We start from the raw sequence: 23,088 nt of genomic DNA on the forward strand, positions 1-23,088 counted from the left end.
AGCTTCTTTGTAGATGGATTTTGAAGAAAGTTGATAATGGATTTAATACATAAAAATATCTTTATTATCAAAGTACTGCTAATTAAACAAAATTATTTCCCCTTAAACTTTAATGAAAAGAGAAATCCAATAACAAAAGTGTAAGATAATAGAACAATTAAGCCAAAATTTTCAGGCTTTTTAAGCCCTAGTATATAGTATGGAGTATGGAGTATATAGTATTTCTCTAGGCTCTGCTTAAATTCTTCTGCTCTAATGAAGAATTCCATGTGCACCTAGGTATGTCCAAGCATGACTGCATATTATGTTGAATTTGATGAACTGAGAATGCATGTATTTGTTTTCTATTAGCTCAGTTAGCTGGAAAAAAATGTTCACTTGTTAAGAGATACATAGCTTGCTTAAATTTCATGAACCCAAAATAGACTTACTGGTAAATGTATATCACTGTGATCTGATGTCAGAGGACTTACAACCCTAATAAATGTAGATACACAAATAATTCAGTCTTTTCTGGGACTTGTATTTAAAGGCAAGCTATTTTGTACCATGGCAATACCATTTTTATAAAATGAAAAAGATTTCATCTTAAATCTTTAAAGATCTATGAGAAAAATATGATTGATTGGAAATGCTAAAACCCAAAAAGTTGAATTTCAAGTTGGGAAAGTCAAATGAATTGAGGAAAGTTGTTTTTTTTTTTTTTATACCTCTTATTTGTGCTTTCCAAATCACCTGGGATTGCCAGCTTGGATAGAACATCTCATAACACTGTGAGTGTTTCTGGTGAGAGTTTTAACACTTCTGCTTCTGGTCCCTATTGGAAATTCCACAGAATAAGCCTTCTGTGCAACATTTCAGGAATTGCAGTGCCAATTCAGGAATCAGAAAAAAAGACATACCCAAAACTTTCAGAACTTTAAAAGGCTTTAGTTTTAACATAATGGTCAAACTCTGACTCTACTCAAAAATCTCTAACTTAAAGATACCAGTAAGGAAAACTTTCAGCTAAAATGGACCTAAACTGGACTTACATCAGAGAACACAGGCATTAACTGTCAATTTAATGTAGAAATTAGGAGGTTGACCATCTACGGCTGCAATGGTGATAAAACTACTCTGTCCTCTCTACCAGCTTGGGCATGTAAAGCCTTTTTCTGGATTGACCACACAATCTGCTATCTAATTCAGAACTCAAAAGAGTTTTAGAAAGGAGATATTATGAATAATTACACTGAAACAGCAAGATTTGCCTTGAATGATTCTGGGCAAACCAGTACATATGGGCATCTTCTTCATGCTCTTGCTATGTGATCGTAAAATGGCTGCTACATTTCTAAGCATCAATCCTTGTGCCATATTCAAGTGCAAGAAGCAAGGGAAGAGGACAGGACAGCAAGTTTACTTTCTAGGCCTATTCCTTTATTATGAAGAAACTGTTTTCTCAGACAACTTCCATTAGATATCTATTTATATCTCATTGCTAACATTAGCTACAGAAAAGCTAAGAGTGTGCATGCTAACAAAAAACAAAATAGTCAGGATCATCTTGATTATTGGGTTACAACTATATATTATAATAATCATACAATAACTATATCAGCTATGACTACTCTTTTTAACTCACTATGTAAACCTCAATCAATAACATCTTTCACACTTCTAAAATGAAAATTATTAAGACTCTATGTCAGCGTCTCTAGTGCCCATCAATATCTAGGCTCTATTTTTTATACGTTTAATTGATATTTTCTACCTGCTGCAGAATTTAGATGTGACCATGTAACAAATCTGGATAAAGAAAAGCGAGCAGATATAATCTGTGCTGTTTCTGAGAGAGGTCCTTAATGGCCTCTTAAGAGCAGCCAGGTGCAATGCTGCATGCCTGTAATCCCGGCTACCTTGGAGAATGAAGCAGGAGGATCATAAGTTCAAGGCCAGCCTGGGCAATTTAGTAATACCTTGTCTTAAAAGATAAAATGAGCTGGAGATGCAGCTCAGTGGTACAGCACTTGCCTAGCATGTGCAAGGCCCTGGGTTCGATCCCCAGTACTTCAGGGATAAATAAGGAAAAAGAATCCTCTAAGAGCTGTTCTCCTTCATTCTCTCTCCATCCACTGACAGCAGGGAGTGGACTCTGAGAATATGGAGAAACTGGAGGCTTTGAGACCAGCAAAGCTTGTCCCCTAGATGATGGGCTAGTGCAGGGACTGGAGACCTGCTGCTGACCTCATCAGACCGAGGAGGAAGAAAAGGCAAGGAAATTCCAAGGTTGTTAACATCAATAGCCGATCTCAACAAATGTAGTGCATTTTAGCATTGTATTTATTTACTCACCCGACTGTGGTAGAAAGAACTATACCATTCTTATATCCTCAGAGGGTGTTACAGTGCTTGGTCCAGGATAGGTTCGCATAATATGATTAGAAGTGAATGAATGAAGATGAAGAGAGAAGAGGAAATTGGGGGAATAATACCCTTCATCATAGCATCAAAAAAAAAAAATGAAATAACTAGGAATTAACCTAACTAAAGAAGTAAAAGACCTCTGCAATGAAAACTACACTACTCTGAAAACAGAGATTGAAGAGGATATCAGAAAATGAAAAGATATCTACTGTTCCTGGATAGGCACAGCCAATATAGTCAAAATGACCATACTTCCAAAACTGTTACATAGATGTAATGCAATCCCAATTAAAATACTGATAATATTCCTTACAGAGCTGGAAAAAGTAATCCTAAGATTCCTGTATAACCAGAAGAGACTTGAGTAGCAAAACCAATTTTGAGCAACAAGGCCAAGGCAGGGGCCATTGCAGTTCCAGATTTCAAGTTATACTATAAAGTTACATCAATAAAAACAGCATGACATTGGCAAAACAAACAAACAGAAAAACAGACTGATAGGTCAACGGAACAGAATAGAAGATACAGAAACAACTTCAGGCACATTTAGCTATCTTATTTTTGACAAAGGGGCCAAATCCCTTCCCTGGAGGGGAAACAGCCTCTTCAACAAATAGGGAAAACTGGTTATTCATATGCCAAAGGGTGAATTTAGACTCATATCTCTCACCATGCACTAAAGTAAAAGCAAAATGGATCAAAGATTAAGCATTAGATCAGAAACAATCTATTCCAATAAATAGGTAAAACTCTTGAAGACATAGGTATAGTCAATGGCTTTCTGAACAAAACCTTGATTGCACAAGAAATAATACAAAGAATCAACAAATGGGATCACATTATATTAAAAAGCTTCTGCACAACAAAGGAAATGACTAACAGAGTAAAGAGACAACCTACAGAATGGGAAACAAGTTGCCAGTTACTCCTCAGACAAAGGACTAATATCTAGAATATATAAAGAACTCAACTGAGGGAGGAGGACTGCCACAATTTCGAGGCCAGCCTGGGCTACAAAACAAGACCCTGTCCAAGCCCTCCCCCCAAAAAAGAACTCAAAAAAACTAGACCCCCCTCAAATTTAAAGAACCAATTAAAATGGGCATCTAAAATGAATAGACACTTCTCAGATGAAGAAATATAAACAGCCAATAAATACATAGAAAAATATTCAACATTGCTGCCCATTCAAGAAATGCAAATTAAGATACTGAGATTCCATCTCACTCCAGAAAGAATGGCTACCATCAAGAAATCAACAAATGCTGGTGAGTCTTTGAGGAGAAAGGAATACTTCTCCATTGGTGGGACAGCAAACTGATGCAACCACTATGGAAACCAGATTCTTAAAAAAAATAAAAGTAGAAATTCTATTCAACCTAGCTATTCCTCTTCTAGTTATCCTCTCAAAAGAGTTAAAGATATCATATCACAGTGAAGATGCATACACATGTTTATAGCAATGCAATTCATAGTAGCTAAATCTTGGAAACAGCTTATGTGTTCATCAACAGATGAATGGATAAAAAATGTGGTATTGAAACATGATGGAGTAGTACTCTGCCAGAAGGATACACAAGACATTTGTAGGGTAATGGATGTACTTTGAGACCATAATGTTAAGTGAAGTAACTCAGATGCACAGCTTAAATATTGCCTAGTTTCTCTTATATGAAACACTCAATATATATAAAGTATGAAATAAAAGACAGATAAAAGGAAAAAAAGACATTGCAATCCAGTGCAGATAATGTTTCTAAAAGTGTACCTTGCCTTGGTACAATTGTCTCACATGTTTTATATATTCTTTGGCCGATTAGTCTGGTTCTCAATCTATGTATATGATAATTAACTTTATAAGGTCTTTAAGATAAATAAATGAATCTGATGCTGGAAAAATAAATGAGGAGTGCAGAGAGAAGGGAAACTGAAATGTGTTATGTGCATGTAAGAATCCTCCACAGTGAATGCAATCATTATGTACCACAAAAAGTCAAAAATTTTTTACTAAGGAAAAAAAGGAAGCCCCCAAAGAGAATGAGATGTCTTTCAGTCAGGTGTCTTTAGGATGCAAAAATAAGATGCATTGGCTGGTCCTCTAAGGGAGCTCTAGACAACACGTTACAATTTTAGCTTTTCTTTACATTGACAAAAACTGCATATATTTAAGGTGTACAACACAATGTTTTGGAGTGTCTAATTAATTTAACCTTGGTTTTTATTAATAAGCACATACTTCAGTCAGTGTAATCATGCAGGAAGGAAGTGCCCCTCTTTGTCTTCCCATGGAAGTGCTTTGTGGACAAACAAGCAGTGTCCTTCTTCAACTTTCCTCAGGGTCACTTAAAGGGATTGCTCTCATCTAGCCTTCCTTCATTGTCCACTGAAGACATGTGTAAGGCCAGAAGCTGCCAAACCCAAGAGGGGCCGAAGTTTCTGTATCCAGGTTGCTCAGTCTCACTGTGACCTCCAAGCTGAGCAGGGTCTTTTTCACCATGACTCCAGGTGCTGAAGTCACAGGGAGTGACTGCTTCTCATTGTGGGGATTTCTTTGGATCCTTTACTCAAACTTTGTTAAGTCAGTTATTAAACATCTATGGCAGCATAATAGTAATTAATTGATAACATCAAATTGCTTTTAGAATGTTATTTACCACAGAACCCCTTTGCCTTTGCCTGATCAGGCTCGTTTCCTGCTACTCTCAGACTCAAAATGATGGGAAGGCAAAGAACCCAAGTGTAGGTTGAGATAGAAGAATGCAGTTCGCAATCAGACTTTGACTTTACTCTTACCAGCTTTGTAGCTCAGGGCCAGAGCTTATCTTTTCTGAATCTCACATTCTTAATCTCAAAAAAAAGGGAAGGGGACAGTGAACAAATTCTGAGAGTTTTATCACTAGAGAAAATGCTTGTCTGATAGACAATACCTATCATTATCACACCATACCCAAAGCATTTCCCAGCAGGGTGCACTGAGGGAGTAAGGCCAGCAGCTCTTATTTGCTGTTCCTGGGTTCCTTAGTTCAGGGAAGAGAGCTGAGGTATTCAGGTTGCCTGTTTCAAGACTATTAAGATATTAGTAAAAGGATTCACATCGCCCAAACTTCCTCCTGTCACATAAAATGAAGTTGGGTGACATTCCTCTCTGTAGACATGGGTTGAGCACTGTTCACGTAGGGACAGTTTCACTGTCTTCAGTACCTCCTGTAAGACTGGCCTGTTTGGAACAGAGTTCCACTATGCTGAGTCCTTGGTGAAGGGCACAGAGGCAGCTGGTAAATACAGTACATCCTCCTCTTCTTAAATGAGCTAAAAATTTTATAAAATCCAAAGGATTGTTTCCTATCAATAGGCATCAGTCCAAGTTGCTCCCTGACCACTGATTTTTTCCTGTGCTAAAAAATCCAGAGAGCAGACCAGGCAGACTTCGGTGCTGTATGGTGGAGGCCTGAACATCTCAGGAACTCTGTGCTTCCAGTGCCTGATGCTCCAGTTTTTGAGGACCTAAAAATGACACAAGCCTTGCCTCACAAAGCAATTCTGGAGATGGGTGTGTCACACAGTTTTGATGAGCACAGTAGAGCATGAAACCCAAGTGATAAAGGTCTTCTGAAAACTCCATGCCAACATCATGATAGGCCGACCTCCCTAGTTGATCTGAAAAGCAGATTGCTCAAGGCTGGTCACTCCCAGTAGCCTCAGTACAGTGAGTACCTGCAGACACCTTAGGTCTATGTGCACTATCTCTACAGCCACAAGGAGTGGCTCTTAGTAGTACAGAATGTGGATTGATCTCCTATCTGTGAATCACTACCCCATGGCTCCCCAGTCAATCTAGTTGTCAGCTATTCTCATAAATCTACAGCTGAGAGCTTGAGTTGTCTTATTGCAAAATCAATCCAGTTTCAAAACCCAGGAAGATAAATGCTAGAAACTGAGATTAACAAATGCAATCTTATTATTCAATTGAAGATCAGACGGTATTACTAATTGTGACACCTAAGCTTTTATTTTCACGTCAAAGACATTTTAATTATAAGTTGTTTTAAGGTGGCATGCTGGAGTAAAATATTTCTTAGACTTTTAATACATCAGGAACAAGACTTTGAAATTTTTATGTTACCATATTTTGTTATACGAATAAATCATAGCATAAATACCATTCTTTACCGCTTACTGTGCGTTAGCCCTCTACTAATATTTCTATGTACGTTATTAATTCTTTTAATTCTCATAATAATCCTGTAAGGCTCTTACTATTATCTTCATTTTTCAAATAAGAATTTCAGGCACAGAGAAATTAAATAACTTGCCCAAAATGACACAGTGAGCCCAGTGATGGGATTTTACACAGGAGTCTAACTCCAGAGTGTGAAATCTCCAACCACAGTGGCCTACCCTATGAAGCTCTCACCACAAATCAAGCCTGTCATACAGGCCAGTGGCAGAGTTTAGCATGCACAAGGCACCGGGATCCCCATGAAGAAAAAACAAAACAAAAAAGCAGAAATACTCACTATAGCCTGTGAGGAAGGGACTGCCCTCAGAGACTAGCCCCTAGAGGCATGTGCTTCTTCATTTGCCCTCTTATTCTGTGCATTGTGCCCAAAGTGAAGACAACAGATTGTGATTTTAATAATAATTGGCTGAGTAAGAAGAGGTGTGGGGAAGTGCTTTCTATTTTAATCATGCAAAAAAAACTTCTCTCTGAATAACTACGTAAAGGCAGAGCTACCACAGATTCAAACCCTGCTTCTGCTGGGAAAGCCTGTGACATATGTCATTCCTCACATTGGGAACTCTATCTGCACCTTGGGTGACAAACAGTCACTACAGAATCTGCATTATCGTTTTCGGATTTGCAAAACATCTCTTCCATCCTCTGAAAATTCTCTAGGGTAGGGCCTGGGAGGTGGGTATTGATTTGTTTTTCTAGACACCTCGAAGATAATTTAACAATCACGTCTTTATTTGCTTTTTTTTGCTTAAATTCTTTTATTGATACATATTAGGCATAAAATACATTTACATTTATCATTGGGTGCTTGTACCTGCACATGATGCATCTTGGCTCTTATTTTTTCAACATTACCTGTGCTCCCTTCACCCCCTTCACCCTTCCCTGTTTACAAAGACTTTGTTTCCATTTTTTTCTTTTCTCATAATTTTTCCTTTCCCTTCTTTGCTTTTTCCTTCCCCTCCCACTTCCCCTACCTCTTTGGATGTTTTCATCCTATTTCAAATTATCAATTATTTGTTTTAATCATTTTAATCCTCATTTACACTTTTAGCTTCTCACACTAGAGAAACTATTTGGTATTTACACATGCATATGTGTCCTATTTATTTCACTTAAGAGTATGGCCTCGATATGCATCCATTTAGCTATAAATGACTCTAGTTTCTCATTCTTTATGGCTGAGTAGTACTCCATTTTATTAAAAAACCACATCTTCTTTATCCAGTTTCCAGTTGATGGGCACTTGGGCTGTTTTCAAGTTTTAGCTATTACAAACTGTGCGGCTATGAACATGGGTGCGCATATATCACTGTGGTATGATTCTTTTAATTCTTTTGGGAAGATACCCAGCAGAGGAATAGCTAGGTCAAATGGGACCTCTAGTCCTAGTTCTTTGAGGTATCTCCATGCTGATTTCCATAGTGGTTGCACCAGTCTACATTCCCACAAGCAGTGTAGCAGGGTTCCTCTTTCCACACAGCCCTGCCAGCATTTGTTATTGGTTGATTTCACGATAGCAGCCATTCTTTCTGGGTGAGGTGGAATCTCAGGGTTGTTTTCATCTGCATCTCTCGAATGACTAGTGATGTTGAACATTTTTTCATATATTTATTTGATGCTTTTACTTCTTGTTCTGAGAAATGTCTGTTCATTTCCGATGCCCATTTTTGAATTGGGTTTTTTAGTTTGGGAGGTCTGAGTTTTTTAAGTTCTTTATATTATTCTAGATAGTAGTACTTTGTCTGAGGTACACCTGCTAAAAAAATTTTCCCACATTTTAGGTTGCCTCTTAGGTCTGTTGGTGGTTTCATTTGCAGTGCAGAAGCTTTTTAATAAGATGAGATTCCAGTTGTTGATTCTTTGTGCTAGTTCCCATGCTACTGAGGTTTTGTTCATAAAGTCTTTTTCTATGCCATTGTCTTCAAGAGTTCTACCTATCTTCCAGCAAGTTTAGTGTTTCTGTTTTAATATTGAGATCTTTAATCCACTTCAATCTTAGTTTAGTGCATGGTGATAGGTATGGGTCTAGTTTTAATCTTTGGCAGGTTGAAATCCAGTTTTTCCAACACCAGTTATTAAATAGGGTCTCTTTCCTCCAATGAGGGTGGTTGGCTCCTTTGTCAAAAATGAGGTGGCTGAGTATGTCTGGAGTTGTTTCTGCATCTTCTAATCTATTCCACAGGTCCTTGGATCTGTTTCTTTGCCAGTACCATGCTGTTTTTATCACAGTAGCTTTGTAGTATAGCTTCAAGTTGGGGTTCGTGATACCCCCTGCTATGTCTCTGTTGCTTAGAATTGCTTTTGCTATTCTAACTTTCTTCTGGTTTCAAATGAATTTCTTGGATTGTTTTCTCTAGTTCTGTGAAATATATTTTTGGAATTTCAATCAGCATTGCATTAAACCTATATAGCAGTTTTGGAAGTATGGCCATTTTCACTATATTGGTTCTTCCTACCTAGGAGCAAGGGATGTCTTTCCATTTTCCTCTATCCTCTTCAACCTCTTTTTTCAAAGTGTTGTAGTTTTCGGTGTAGAGGTCTTTTGCTTCCTCTTTTAGACTGATTCCTAGATATAGCTCTCTTTTTTGGGATGCTATTTTAAAAGGAATTGTTTTGCATTTGCTTTTCCAAATCCACTTTTCCTTTGTTTTTCATGTTAGGGAAGTCACTGATGAGATCGTTTTTACTCTAGCACTAGAACTTTGGCTTGAAGAAAATAAGCATCTCCTTCCAGAAATCATGTGGATCAATTTGCTTAGTCATGAAGCCCCAGCAGCCATCTGTTACTCAGATGCAGGAATTGTTTATTCATACTTTTGCCCATTCATTTGTTTTGTGTTTCCTTTTGTCCATTTCTCACTTAAGATAGACAAAAACCTGTCAGCATATGACAGAAGCCAAGCCTCTGTATTCTCTGTGGCTGAGGAAAAGGTATTTGCCAAGAGAGGGAGAGACTGAGGAAGAAAGCCCACTTCTTCTTACATGTAAAATACAGATCATTTTATATTACCAGTTTGGAGTCCCTTTCATTGTGTCTGACTTTAAAAGTGTCCTTTAAGTTGCAGAAAAATAGTAGGACTATAACATGGAAACACTCCAATCATCCAAACATTTCCAGCACTATTGTTATTTTTCATAATTTGTAAAATTTCTCATCCTTTTATCTAGGCAAAAAGGTTTTGGTTCTCTAATTTGGACATGTTAAAAGAAATGCACAGGTTTCCTAAAGAAAAAGACAGCATCTTTCTATCAATCCAGAAACACTGGGGAAGAAGTCATTAGTAATTTCTCTTTAAAGCACACTAGTGTTGATCATGAATCAATCCCCTCCAACCAAATACCATAAATGACAGAAAGCCCAAACCAAATTGACTTAATCAAAATGAAATTAATTGTCTCATGTACCTGAGGATGGAGTTCAGAGAAGCCTTGAGCAGGGCTTACAAAAACATCTAGAGCCACATCTCTTCTGTCTTTCATCCTTGTTGCCCTCTATGTGGGATTTTATTCCCATGTACCTCATACAGTGGAGAGATGAAGACTGAGACTTTAGAAATGTGATGGCAGGCACCCTACAGTGGGAATAATTATCTGCCTCCTGTTCCAGAAATGTCTTCAAATATCCCACCATTCCTCATTGACTTTGATAGTGACACATGCCTATATTCCAACCCACCACTAAGACCACAGGAAGCCAAGACTGAATACTAGACCTGCATCTGAGTCTACTGGAGCGATTAATATGGATCCTAAGAAGAAAATCTATGAACTCAAGAAGGGAAAATAGATAGTGAAAGCTATGAAAAATTGTTTAATGGTTGTTCTTTTTAACTTTAACTGATGACATCATAATCAGAACTATGTATATTATAGGATCTGATTTTTTAAGAAGTAAATACATTTATACATTAAATTATTTGTTAATATGAAATAATTAAACAAAGCATGAGAGTGCCAACTTACAGCACCATCTCTCTCTTTTCTTCCACAGAAATAAAAAACAAAAACTAAACAAGGAGAAAGTAGAAAGAGTAAGATATCTGTTGGGTGCCCCTTATTTGAAATGTTTGGGACTAGATATGTTTCAGATTTCAGAACACTTTATTTTTCTTTTTTATTCTTAAGATCTTTTCTTGGTACATTTTAGGTGTACAATACGTTTACATTTATCATTGGGTGCTTGTACCTGAGCATGATGTATCTTGGTTCTTAGTTTTTCCCCATTACTTGTGTACCTTTCACCCCCTCCACTCTTCCCTATTTACATAGACTTCATTTCCATTTTTTTTTTTCTCAAAATTTTTCCTTTCCCTTCTTTCCTTTCCTCTTCCCCACCCATCACCCCTACCCCTTTGGACTTTTCTTCCTATTTCAAATTATCAGTTCTTCATTTTAATCATTTTGACCCTTATTTACACTTTCAGTTTCTCATACAAGAGAAACTATTCAGGATTAACACGTATGTCCTATTTATTTCATGTACGAGTATGGCCTCAATATGCATCCATTTAGCTATAAATGACTCTAGTTTCTCATTCTTTATGGCTGAGTAGTACTCCATTTTATAAAAATAACCACATCTTCTTTATCCAGTTTCCAGTTAATGGACACTTGGGCTGTTTTCAGGCTTTAGCTATTACAAACTGTGCCACTATAAACATGGTGCACATATATCGCTATGATATGATTCTTTTAATTCTTTTGGGAAGATACCCAGCAGGGGAATAGCTGGGTCAAATGGGACCTCTAGTCCTAGTTCTTTGAGGTATCTCCATACTGATTTCCACAGTGGTTGCAGCAGCCTGCACTCCCATCATCAATGGAGAAGGGTTCCTTTCTCCCCATAGCCCCGCCAGCATTTGTTATTGGTTGATTTCTTGATTGTAGCCATTCTTTCTGGGGTGAGGTGCAATCTCAGGGTTGTTTTCATCTGCATCTGAATGATCAGGGATGTTGAACATTTTTTCATATATTTATTTGCTGCTTCTACTTCTTGTTCTGAGAAATGTCTGTTCATTTCAGATACCCGATTTTAAACTGGGTCTTTGAATTTGGGGGATCTGATTTTTTTCAGTTCTTTATATATTCTAGATAGTAGTACTTGTCTGAGGTACAGCTGCTAAAATAATTTTCCTACATTGTAGGTTGCCTCTTAGGTCTGTTGGTGGTTTTGTTTGCAGTGCAGAAGCTTTTTAATAAGACGAGATCCCAGTTGTTGATTCTTTGTGCTAGTTCCCATGCTACTGAGGTTTTGTTCATAAAGTCTTTTTCTATGCCATTGTCTTCAAGAGTTCTACCTATCTTCCAGCAAGTTTAGTGTTTCTGTTTTAATATTGAGATCTTTAATCCACTTCAATCTTAGTTTAGTGCATGGTGATAGGTATGGGTCTAGTTTTAATCTTTGACAGGTTGAAATCCAGTTTATCCAACACCATTTATTAAATATACTATCTTTCCTCCAATGAGGGTGATTGGCTCCTTTGTCAAAGATGAGGTGACTGAGTGTGTCTGGAGTTGTCTCTGCATCTTCTAATCTATTCCACAGGTCCTTGGATCTGTTTCTTTGCCAGTACCATGCTGTTTTTATCACAGTAGCTTTGTAGTATAGTTTCAAGTTGGGGATTGTGATACCCCTTGCCATGTCTCTGTTGCTTAGAATTGCTTTTGCTATTCTAACTTTCTTCTGGTTCCAAATGAATTTTTGGATTGATTTCTCTAGTTCTGTGAACTATATTGTAGGAATTTCAATTGGGATTGCATTAAATATATAAAGTACTTCTGGAAGTATGACCATTTTCACTATATTGGTTCTTCCTACCCAGGAGAAAGGGTTGTCTTTCCATTTTCTTATATCCTCTTCGATCTCTTTGTTCAGAATGCTGTAGTTTTCACTGTAGAGGTCTTTTGCTTCCTTTGTTAGACTGATTCCTAGATAATTCATTTTTTTGGATGCAATTGTAAAAGGAATTATTTCCCTAATTTCTCTCTCAGTGAGTCTGTTATTTGTGTACAAGAAGGCTATTGTTTTTTGCGTGTTGACCTTGTATCCAGCTACTCTACTGAATCTGTCAATTAAGTCTAGAAGTCTTTTGATGGAGTTTTTTGGGTCTTCTATGAAAGTATCATATCATCAGCAAATAATGACAGCTTAACTTCTTCCTTTCCTATCTGTATTCCTTTTATTTCTTTCTCTTTTCTAATTGCTGTGACTAATGTTTCTGTAACTATGTTGAACAGGAGTGGTGATAGTAGGCATCCTTGTCCTATTCCTGATTTAGCATAAAAGTTTTCAGTTTTTGACCATTTAGTATGATGTTGACTATTGGTTTTTTATAGATAGCCTTGATCAGGTTGAGATAAAGACATTCTATTACAATTTTCTGTAGGGTTTTTATCATGAATGGGTGTTGGATTTTGTCAAATGACTTTTCTGCATCTATTGAGATGATCCTATGGTTTTTGTCTTTGACTCAGTTAATATAGTGTATTATATTTATTGATTTATGAATGTTGAACCATCCTTGCATCCCTGGTATAAATCTGATTTGGTCATGGTGTATGATCTTCTTGATGACCCTCTGTATTCTGTTTGCCAGTATCTTATTGAGGATTTTTGCATCTATGTTCATTAGGAAGATTGGCCTATAGTTCTCTTTTTGGGTTGTGTCTTTCCCTGGCTTTGGAATCAAATTCACACTTGCTTCCAGGAATGAATTTGGAAGCCTTGCTTCCCTTTCAATTTCCATGATGAATTTAAAGGGTAATGGCAATAGTTTCTCTTTAAATGTTTTGTAGAATTTAGCAGTGAAGCCATCAGGACCTGGACTTTTCTTTGTTGGTAAATTTTTTATACATTTTCAATTTCATGCATTGTAATTGGAGTGTGTAGAATTTCTATATCTTCTTCATTTAACTTTGACAATTTGTATGTATCTAGGAATCTGCCCATTTGTTCTGTGTTTTCCACTTTATTAGAGTAGAGGTTCTCAAAGTAGGTATTGATGATCCTCTGGATTTCTGTTGGATCTGTTGTGACTTCAGCTTTCTCATTCTTAATTGCATGGATTTGAGCCTTTTCTTTCCTTTTTTTGATAAGGTTGGCTAAAAGTTTATCGATTTTATTTATTCTTTCAAAAAACCAACTCTTTGATTCATTGATTTTTTTTTTATTCTTCTCTTAGTCTCCATTGCATTGATTTCTGCTCTGATCTTTATACTTTCCTCTTTGTATGAGCTTTGGATTTATTATGCTCTTCTTTTTCTAGGAGCTTGAGGTTCTGCATTAGGTTATTTATCTGAGTTTTCTCTGTTTTCCTAATATGGGCATTCACTGCTATGAATTTCCCTCCTAAAACTGCTTTCGTTATGTCCCATACATTCCTGTATGTTGTATTGGCATTATTATTTTCTTGCAGAAACTGTTTAATATCTTCTTTAATTTTCTCTGTGACCCATTGTTTGTTCAGGAGGGTGTTATTCAGTTTCCATACGTTTGTGGGGGTTTTGTGGTTTCTTCTGTTATTGATCTCCAATTTTATTGCACTATGGTCTGATAATATACAGGGGGTAACTTCAGTTCTTTTACTTAGACATGTCCTATGAGCTAGCATGTGGTCTATTCTGGAGAATGACCTATGTGCAGCTGAAAAGAATGTGTATTCTGGTTTTCTGGGGTGGAACACTGTGTAAACATCTATTAAGTCCATTTGTTGAATACATTGGTTCAGTTCTAGAATTTCGTTGTTAATTTTTTGTCTAGATGATCTATCTATATGTGATAGTAGGGTATTGAGGTTCCCCACTACAATAGTGTTAGTGGGTATTTGGTTTTTTATGTCCATTAATATTTGTTTAGTACATTTGGGAGCATTCATATTTGGTGTATTTGTGATTGTCATCTCTTCATCCTGGATTGTTCCTTTCACAAGGATGTAGTGACCATCTTTGTCTCTCTTAATTAGTTTTGGTTTGAAATCTACTTTGTCTGCAAATAAGATTGCTACTCCTGCTTTTTTCTGGGTTCCTGTGGCATGGAGAACTGTTTTCCATCCTTTTACTTTCAGTCTATGAATTTCTTTTGAGTTAGGTGTGTTTCTTGTATACAGCATATTGTTGGATTTTGCTTCTTAATCCATTCTGCCAGTCTATTTCTTCTGATTTGTGAATTGAGACCGTTAACATTAATAGTTATAATTGATAAATATTGATTCATCCTTTTCATGATATTTTACTTTTGTTGGCTCTTTTATTTATTTTCCCCCCTCTCCCTTTAGATTCTTACTTGCCTGGTGGCTTCCCTCTGCTGGGCCTCATGGCATTGTGACCTTCATCATTTTTTTCTAGGATATCGTTTAGAATTGCTTGTAGTGCTGGTTTGGTGTTCATGAAATTTCTCAGGTGTTCTTTGTCATGGAAGTATCTAATTTCCCCATCGACTTTGAAAGATAATTTTGCAGGATACAATAGTCTAGGTTGGAAGTTATTTTCTTTTAGGTCTTGAAATACTTCACTCCAGGCTCTCCTTGACTTGAGGGTTTGTGTTGAGAAGTCTACTGTAATTCTGAAGGGCTTTCCTTTGTAGGTGATTTGTTTTTTGTCTCTAACTGCTTTTAGGATTTTATTGTTCTTTTGGGTTTATGGGATCTTGACTATTATATGTCTGGGTATAGATTTTTTTTGATCATGGCTAGTTGGAGTTCTATATGCCTCACTTATTTGTATGTCCAATTCTCTACCTCTGTCTGGGATGTTTTCCACTATTACTTCTGGGAACAGTTTCTTTATGTCAATTGTACTTTCTCCTGTTTTTTTGTGGACTCCTATCAGTCTTATGTTATTTTTCTTTGCATTGTCTAGCAGCTGCTGGATTGTTTTCTGGTGGTCCTTTACTATTTTTAAGAAATCTCTGTTTTCATGGTACTTAACCATGATCCTGTCTTCTATATCTGGTATTCTATCTTCAGATTCCTTAATCTTCTGTGGACACTTTCAATGGAGCTTTTAATCTTCTGAATATCTCTTTGAATCTGTTTCATGAATTCCATTTCTTTCTTATGTTGGGTGATCATGGTTTCCATTTCTTTCTTATGCTGGGCATTCATGGCTTCCAACATGTTTCTGAGCTCATCTGTTATTTTATCTGTTTCTGTTCTAGAGTCTCTAATCATGTCTTTCACTCTGCTCACCATCTCTGTAGTTATCTGGGAGATTATTTCTGCTTTGAATTTTTCTAAAGCCTCATTCATCTGTTTTATTACTTTCTGTGCTATCAGTTCAAGGTGTCCAGGTGATTCATTATCAGACTTTTCCACCTCATTTCCCTGAGTTTACCCTTGGTGGGGTGGAAGTCTGAGTTTGTGACTTGCTTAAATGTCTTCTCATTTTTGTTTTTGGTACTGTCCTTGGTTTAATTCCTGGGTTGATACTTCAAAATTCCTTATTGTAAGTATCTTTGTAACTTGTAATAAGAAAATTTATGGAATGATTGCTTCTCAGAGGTGTCTTCCAGATATAGCTGGTCTTTAAGTTTTGAGTCTCTAATGATTCTGAGGCTGTCTCATTTTCATCATACCAGGAAGGACCACTGACTAGATCAAGAACAACACCTTAGCCCAAGTGATACAATCAGCAACACCATAGCATCAAGTAACTCTTAGAAAATGACATTTTGTGGTTTTTATTAATCTATCTCCTCTAACTGTGTGAATTAAATCAAAATCGAGGACCATCCCAACATATGTTTATAGTGAATAAACTCTTCAATATGGCAACTTTACCCTTCAGGATAAGGAGTTAGAAGTAATTGAAGAGGGAGGGATAGATAGGTAGAAGGATAGGGGAAGGTTAACAGTGGGGCCAGAGGACAAGGGTGAGAGAAGGAAAAAGAGAAGAAAAGAAAAAGAAGAAATCTGAATTAGGCCCAGAACAGGAACAAAAAGTGAGATGAAGAACAATGTGGCACATCAAGAGAGTGAGTGTGAGAGAGAGGGAATGGAAAGAGAAAAGAAAGAAAGAAAGAAAAAGAAGAAAAAGAGAGAAACAAAAATTTGTAAAGAGTAGGAAAAAAATTAAAAATAAGAGAAAAAAGCAAACCAATAATACTAATTTTGGAAATAAATAAAAATGAAAATGAAGGGCCTCCTTTCATGGTATGTCTCTGTTGTCACAATAGACAACATGGGCAGCAGTGTGCCCATATAAGTCAATGAGTCTCAGCAAGCCAGTCACAGACCCGTGCGACTCAAGCAGATTTGTGGCTGCAAGACCCAAATTGAGCTCCTTGTCCTCCTGTAGGGTTGAACTCCGCAAGGCTCTACTGCAGGTTCCAGCTGCCCTTCCCCTGAAGATAGTCCAGGTTCTGATGGGAGGTGATGATCCTTCCAACTTACCCAGTACAGTGTTGTGGTGGTCTGGTGTCCCCTGTGTCTTTGTAGGGTGGAGCCAGGTGGCTGTACAGCCAAAAGGCCGGATGGGGGGGTGGGGTCCTGCAGGCACCCACACAGTTAAGTGGATCGCTGCCATGGGTGCGAGCTGGATGGGGTGCGTTCCCTGCGACCCGGGACCTCTCTCCAGCATCTGCCGATGCGTCCAGATTTCAGAACTCTTTAGGTTGGGAGATATTAGAACATACATAGTGAGATGTAAACATCAACATAGTAATGTGTTTGAAAGTCTTTTTACAATGAAAGTGGTTGGCTCTTGCTCTCCTTCTTTTTCCTTCTATTAGCTAGAATGAAGAAGACATACTAGGAACGGAGTTGACATGGATAGCACAGTCCCGCTTCCCCTAAAATTGTAGAGTTTATCATACTCATTTCTCATCCTCAACAACCACATCCAGATTCATTTCATGTGAAAGATAAATGTTTTTCTCTTTTATACAAGCCAGTGTCATTTTGAAAGTCTTTGCTTGTTTATCATTCAATATAATGGTGGTATATACAGCCAAGTGTCATCTTATGTGATATCAAAAAACATGTGCTAAATTCACATTCATTTCCCCCAAGGAGCAATAAAAGGAGGACATGCTGTGTACCACAATTAATATTGTAAGTATAAACAAAATTAAAAATTTTTCTATCTACTCCCATATTGCAATTTTATTTAACAACACAATGAGTAAATAGAATCTGATTTTAAAATGGTAAATTCAGAGAATTATATCTTGGTCTGAAAATTTGATAATGCTTATAACATCTCATGTCTAGGGAATAATTAGAATCTTAATCATTAATCCATGATTCCTTGTATGCAAAAATTGGACAAAGAGTTGAAGAGTAAAGTTCCTGCCTGTAGAAATTGTGAGAATAAGATGAACACAGATAGGGAAAGAAGCACTTGATAAATAGCATGAAAATTGTTATTTTAGAAGCAGATAGCATGAATAAGCTTCTCTTACCCCATGAGTCAAGAGGGACTTCCCAGAAATAATACTGCCCTCCCCAGGAAAACCTGGAAGAGTAAGAGAGAGAGAGAGAGAGAGAGAGAGAGAGAGAGAGAGAGAGAGAGAGACAGAGACAGAGACAGAGACAGAGACAGAGACAGAGACAGAGAGAGAATGAATAATGGAGAAAATTCAGAAATTGTTCCATTAGAATAGCACATATAGCACGTGTTCATCTCTGGTGGATTGTCAAGTAGGAGAAAATTCTGTTTCCCCTAAACATTCAGATTCTCAAACCTCCACTAGATGATAGGTCAAGCTTGGCCAAAGTACAGCAAATCCCTATCTCCATTAGTCACTTTCCCATCACTGGAACAAAATATCCAACATCAATAACTTAAAGGAGGAGAGGTTTATTTTGGCTCACAGGTTTTAGAGGATTCAGTCTATGGTTGATTAGTTCTAAGGCAGAAACAGCATCATGCCATGTAAAGTTGCCATCAGCAAAATTTCCCACATCTTTTGGTTCTGTTTTTTTTCCTCTTGTAAGTCTGGCTAAAAGCAGTCAGCATCTCCCATTCCACAGCCTGAACATTGCGCTGCCTTAGATTTATGTCCACTAGATAAAGTCATCCACCACCCTTAACCTCAGTCTCCTGAAAGGTCCAGGACATAAGAAGAATGAAGGCAAATATTTTGCTAGGGTATGACACATACGACCTCTAGTCTAACTGCCACTGGGGTCTTTGCTCCCAATTGAAACCTCCTGAGCATGGCCTTTATTGTCTGTGTTCTTGTCAGCCTTCTGTTCTTCTGGGTTCCAACCAAAATCACCCATCAAGCTTAGCTTACAGTGTTTTAGAGCTTCTATAACCTGTACCTCCAAACCTTACCAAACTCCTGCAAAGCACCATCAAAGCTTTCTAAACTACACTTTCAGGCACAGTCACAGCACTGAACCAACTTCTCTGGCACCAGTTTCTGTATTAGCTATTTTTTTGCTGCTGGGATAAATATGTGAAAGAGAGGTTTATTTTGATTCATGTTTTCAGAGGATGCAGTCCTGACTCCAAGGCAAAAACCACATGGCAGAGAAACATGATGAAAGAAAGGTGTTCACCTTATGGCTCCCAAGAAACAGAAAAGACAGGGAGGAGCCAGAGACAAGAATACATCCTTCAAAGTCCTGTATCTCCACTGGTGACCTGCTTGGTCCAAGTAGATCCCATTTCTTAGCAGCACATTCAGCTGAGTTCATCAGTGGATTAATCCATTGGTAAGTATAGCACCCCCATGATCCAATCATCTTTAAAAAGCTCCATCTTTGAATGCATGAGACTTAGGAGATACATTTTATATCTAAATCATAACATTATTGCAGGAAGAAGAAATAAAACTGGGAATTTAGCAAAACAAAAATATTGTTCCCAGAAGTAACTATGTAAATTTGCATCTTGTCCAGGTTGAGAAACCAATAGTGGTATGGAACATAAGCTTGTGTATTCTATGTAAAAGAATCAGATTTTCTCTCAACATTGACACCCCAACACTTACTGAGATTGAATGATCCTGTTTTATAGCTCAAATATTCACACAGACTCAAACTGAACATTGTAGATTTTTTGTTAAAATAAAGGCTCTGATTTGAAAACTTTGTGACTCTAAAGTGAAAAAAAGAAACCTTTCAATTATTACTAATAGACTCTAATAAAAAATGGTGTTATAGTACATATCATCTTGTTACAAGTAATATTAGGGTAGAGAGTCACAGGTAGCCAGTAGAATAACACAATGTTGATACTCACTGAGGGCAGAGAAGATAAAACTCAGACGCCTCCAGGGACTTGGCAGGTTTCACACATGACTGTTAGCTGAGAATGAGAGAAACATCTGTAGTGGGGCTGCTGAGAAATTCAGCCAAAAAAGAAGCCACTTACTTAGTTCCAAGAGATTTGACCACAGAAGAATGCAGACCAGTTCCCAGCTCCATTCTTTTAAGAAATGCTAAAAGTGAGATTTTTATGTAAATTCTCATCTTTTTTTATATACTAATAAGTTAATCAGTTAGGCCATGTACAGATTGAACACCTCTATTTGAAAATCTAAAATCTAAAGTGTTCTAAAATCTGAATCTTTTTGAGCACTGACCTGACACCACAAGTGGAAAATGTCACACTTGATATTGTGTGGTGAACCACAGTCAAAGTGCAGGGACACTGCTCTGCTCGCCTCAGCAGCACATACATGAAAATGCAGACACACTGAAAATATTGTATAAAATTACATTCTGGTAATGGATTTAAAATACATATGAAATATAAATATGGGTTCCATCCCCAAAATATCTCATTTTGTATATATGCAAATAATGCAAACAATTTTTTTAAATCTGAATTCAAAACTTTACCTGTCCCAAACATTTTGGATAAAGGCTATTCAACCTGTACTGCTATTTTTCTGAAAAGAAACAGCAATATCAACTTATTGCTCCTTTGCAGCATAAAAGATAAAAGTCTGGATAATGTAGAAGCTTAAAAAGTTCCTCTCAATGTTTAACTTAAAATGAGAGGATCAATTTGCTTAGACTTACTGTACACACATTACTAAGATAAAATGATGATAATGAATTGTCTTATATTCATTACCTTCTATTAAACTTTATGTCCTATTATCTTCAGAGAGATATTCTAAAATACAATTTTGTCAGAAATTAAATGAACGGCTATCCCTCCTTGGCAATCATTTCCCAGTCAATTGCTTCTCAGGCCTCCAATACCATCAAGTAAAGAGACTGAACCCATTGTACACCATTATTATGATTTTCAAATGTCACCATAGAGATTTATCAACTACATTGATTTCTTCAGAGGAATAAGAGAAAAAAAATGAAATTAAATGAATGCCTCCCCAGTTACATTACCAGGGCATGTGTTAATTCCTAATTCAACAAGGACTTTTAGAGTAGTTACTCTTGTATTCTCTACCATTCAAAAATTAAAAAGAAAGACAGTTCAAGGACTCTAATAGGAGAAAGACACTTTTTTTTGGTGACTCTATTAAGGAGACCAACCTGGCTTTAAGCAGATCTCTTCATATAAGTGATTAAAATAATAAAGGAATCATTGACATGACAAAATCTCATAAAAAACACTGTATCTCCCCATCTAGACTGGAATGTGCTATAATTTGAGGGGCTAGTGATGCGTATAGTTGTTATTTGGAGCTGATATTGTGTATCTTATCTCACAAATAGAAAATTTCAGATGGGTAGATATCCTTTTTTTTTTTTTACTAGGTCCTCAGGGCAATATTCGTCAATGCCTAGTGGCAACTTACTATGCTGGAGGAACAGACAGGAGCCCTTATCTACTTCTTGAATAACATCCCAAAAATCAATTGAGCCAGTTCCACTAGGCCAGGGACTTATCACAACAAACCTACCCTACCAGAAACCACACCCCAAAGGTTAAGAGTTCCTTTCCGATGACTAATTTTAAAGGAATGTGTCATAGCACAAGTATTCACGTACTCAGAAGGGGTCATCCTTAACCCTGCCTTAGCCTTTGCATTCCATAAATTGGTCTTCACCTCTTTTTTTATACTTTGTTAGTGTCCTTAAATATTTTCACTTCTTATTTCAACTGCCTCTACTTAAGTGTAGGCTAACACCATTTCTTTCTTAGAATCCTACTCCTGCCTTCTAATCTATTCCAAGGGTGTATTCACTTCCATATCTAGTATACTTCTTAAATCATGTAAAGATATTTTCTTTCCCTAGAAGATTTCCAGTGAAACTTAGTATTCCAAATAATATCTAAGCAGTGAGAAGTGGCTGAGAATATCTTGGTGAGTAGGCTTCTACTTGCCTAGCTAATTCAGTTTTCCAAAGTACAAACTGTGTACCACCAGTTCCTAAGAAGTTAACAGGAAACCTTGAAAGTAAAAAAGTGTTATGGTGAAGTAAATTTTGGGGAAAACTACGTAGTTTTCTTTATGATAGTCTTCAATAAGAAAATGTGTGTTCTGAATCTCCAAAATAGAAATATATCATTCAATATTTCAAAAATTTGACTAATGAAATACTGTTGCATACACACACACACGCACACACACACACATGCTTGTGTGTGTGCACACTCATTATTGAGAGAATACCCCAAGGATTAGTATTCGACATTGTGCAGGCAGAGTCATAGCCCCTAAAGGTGTCCAAGTCCTGATCCCTAGAGCAAAGGGGACTTTTCAGATGTGATTAAGGTTAAGGACCTAAAACTAGAAAGAGTATCCTGAATTGTTGATGTGGGCCCAATCTAGCCACATAAGCACCGTAATCAGAAAACTGAGTCAGGCAGAAAGCAGAAGAGGAAGGCAGAAGGAAAAGTCCGAGAGAGGCTAAGGAGCTCAAGATGGCCCTCAGCTTGTAGTTAGCAAGGAAACACCCGCCTTAGTCCTACACACAGGAACTGGATTCTGAATCAGCCTAACAGCGTATTCTTCTCCAGTGCCCTCAGACAGAAATTAAGCCTGCCACACCCTTAATTTTAGCCCTACCAGCTTCTAGGCTGAGAATGCAGCTGAAGCAGGCATACTGGACTTCTGACCAATAGCACTAGGAAATAAGAAATCTATGCTATTTGAAAGCACTCTGATGTAATTCATTATGATAGAAATAATAAACTAACACGTCTGCTTTCACTTCTCATTGTTGCACATTTGCTGGCCCATATTATGCACAGCATTTATATTGTACTCTACGTGACCAATGTCGTCTCCAGTGTCTTGGATCAACAGGCCTAAAATGCCTTTTCTTTTCTTTTATTTCTCTTACTTCTAAAGCACAGCCTCAAATGCCCACCTCTTATCCCTTCCAGCTAGTCCATCAAGACTGATTGAAGCATCATCTGCTCTAGAATTTCCTGTATTTAGCATATGATCCCATGGTACCCTTGTTTCTTTCCCCAGGAGGCTTTTGTAACAAGAATAACATCTTATTCCTCGTTTCACCTCCAGTATCAACCTGGCACACCAATGCAATCAGTAAACATCCAGAACTTCT

The sequence above is a fragment of the Heterocephalus glaber genome, unplaced genomic scaffold, assembly GCF_053883595.1.
Source record: "Heterocephalus glaber isolate CG9 unplaced genomic scaffold, H.glaber_assembly_v1.0 deba00001553, whole genome shotgun sequence".
NCBI lineage: Eukaryota > Metazoa > Chordata > Mammalia > Rodentia > Bathyergidae > Heterocephalus > Heterocephalus glaber.